Here is a 2,223-nt window from a genome sequence, read left to right on the forward strand (position 1 = left end):
TCTTCAACACTATCATTGGCGGTCCACGAAGCTCTAGAGAGAGAGTGGCAGATATATTACGAGGCTGAGACTGGGCAACAACCAGTGTCCTCCTCTCCAACACCATCATTGGAGGAATACGAAGCTCTAGAGAGAGAGTGTCACCTATTTGATGAGGCTGAGACTGGGCAACATCCAGTTTCCTCCTCTTCAACACTATCATTGGCGGTCCACGAAGCTCTAGAGAGAGAGAGTGGCAGATATACTATGAGGCTGAGACTGGGCAACAACCAGTGTCCTCTCCAACGACATCATTGGCGGATTTCGAAGCTCTAGAGAGAGAGTGTCAGCTGTTCTATGAGGCTGAGACTGAACAACAACCCGTGTCCTCCTCTTCAACACTATCATTGGCGGTCCACGAAGCTCTAGAGAGAGAGTGGCAGATATACTATGAGGCTGAGACTGGGCAACAACCAGTGTCCTCTCCAACGACATCATTGGCGGATTTCGAAGCTCTAGAGAGAGAGTGTCAGCTGCTCTATGAGGCTGAGACTGAACAACAACCCGTGTCCTCCTCTTCAACACTATCATTGGCGGTCCACGAAGCTCTAGAGAGAGAGTGGCAGATATACTTTGAGGCTGAGACTGGGCAACAACCAACGTCCTCCTCTTCAATATCATCATTGGTGGACCATGAACATCTACAGAGAGACCGGTAGCTGCTCTATGAGGTTGGGACAAGGAAACGGGGACCTAGGGGGCCTAGGCTTTCTCTCTTTCTTCCTCCATCCCCCTCCAGGGCAGCACACTGGTGTAGTAGGCGGCACAGTGGTATAGTGGGCGGTACAATGGTGTAGTGGGCGGCACAGTGGTGTAGTGGTTAGCACTATCACCTAGCAGCAATAGAGTCGCTGGTTCAATTCCAAACCACGATGCCATCTGCCTGGAGTTTGCATGTTCTCCCTGTGCCAGCGTGGGTTTCCTCCGGGTACTCCGGTTTCCTCCCACACTCCAAAGACATGCTCTTTTTCCTTCTCCCTCCACCCCCCTCTCTCTCTTTCTCCAAGAGGGTGGAGGGAGAAAGGGAGAGGGGGGATGGAGAAAGAAAGAGGGGGGGTTGGAGGGAGAAGGAAAGAGGGGGGTCTTTCCTTCTCCCTCCAACCCCCTCTCTTTCTTTCTCCATCCCCCCTCTATCCCTCCCCCATTACCACCCCCCTTTTTCTCTCTCTTTCTCCAAGAGGGTGGAGGGAGAAAGGGAGAGGGGGGATGGAGAAAGAAAGAGGGGGTTGGAGGGAGAAGGAAAGAGGGGGGTCTTTCCTTCTCCCCCAACCCCCTCTCTTTCTTTCTCCATCCCCCCTCTTTCCCTCCCCCTTCCCCCCCGTCCCCACCCCCCCTTTCATTCTCCATCTCCCCCTCTCTCCCTCCCCCTCTCCCTCCACCCCCCCTCACCCCTCCATCCCCCCTCCTGCTTCTCCCCTACCCCATGGACGTCCAGCATCATCTAGTCCAGCATCATCTAGTCCAGCCATTCTCCACCACACCACATGACCAGACATGGGGGGTGACCTGGATAGTTTCTGTAGTGTAGAGGTCATCACGTTTGCCTACCAGGCGAAAGGTCCCCGGTTCAAATCCGGGCAGAAACACATCACCCCCCAGTGCTGTATAAGGTGGAAGAGGATGTCTGAATTCCCCCCCGCCATGTGTCTTTTCCGGTAATAAGGTTTCAGGCCTGTAAACTCCCCCCCCCCATCTACCAGGCCTGAGAACACCTCGCCCTCCCATCCCCCTCATTCCTCTTCCCCATCACATTAGGGCGGCACAGTAGTGTAGTGGTTAGCACTCTCGTCTAGCAGTAAGAAGGGTCGCTGGTTTGAATCCCAACCATGACACTACCTGCCTGGAGTTTGCATGTTCTCCCTGTGCCTGCGTGGGTTTCCTCCCACACTACAAAGAAATGCAGGTAGGTTAATTGGCTTCTGTCCAAAATTTGCCCCTAGTATATGAATGGGGACCTTGGATTGTTGCTCCTTGAGGGTAAGGACCGATGTGAGTGTGCAATGTACAGGGATAGTGACAATTGTAGACACTCACTCAGGTTGAACTTGATGGACTGGTGTCTTTATCCAACCTTACTAACTATGTAACTATCACACCTATTGAAATGTCTTAAACAGTGGTCATGTCCAAGATGGCCACCTGAGCGGCTGCGTACTTCAGAGCTCTGCTGGCAGGGACTACTAA

The 2,223-nt window shown here is 53.0% G+C and overlaps 1 non-coding gene across 1 annotated transcript; it reads left to right on the forward strand.

Moving 5' to 3' along the window:
* Positions 1 to 1,552: 1,552 nt before the first annotated feature.
* Positions 1,553 to 1,625, forward strand: TRNAG-ACC (transfer RNA glycine (anticodon ACC)). Its single transcript has one exon. It is a non-coding gene; the product is annotated as a tRNA-Gly (tRNA).
* The last annotated feature ends 598 nt before the right edge of the window (positions 1,626 to 2,223 follow it).

Source organism: Lithobates pipiens, unplaced genomic scaffold (genome assembly GCF_037356315.1).
Source record: "Lithobates pipiens isolate NorthernLeopardFrog02 unplaced genomic scaffold, aLitPip1_a1.2 Scaffold_18, whole genome shotgun sequence".
Taxonomy (NCBI): Eukaryota; Metazoa; Chordata; class Amphibia; order Anura; family Ranidae; genus Lithobates; species Lithobates pipiens.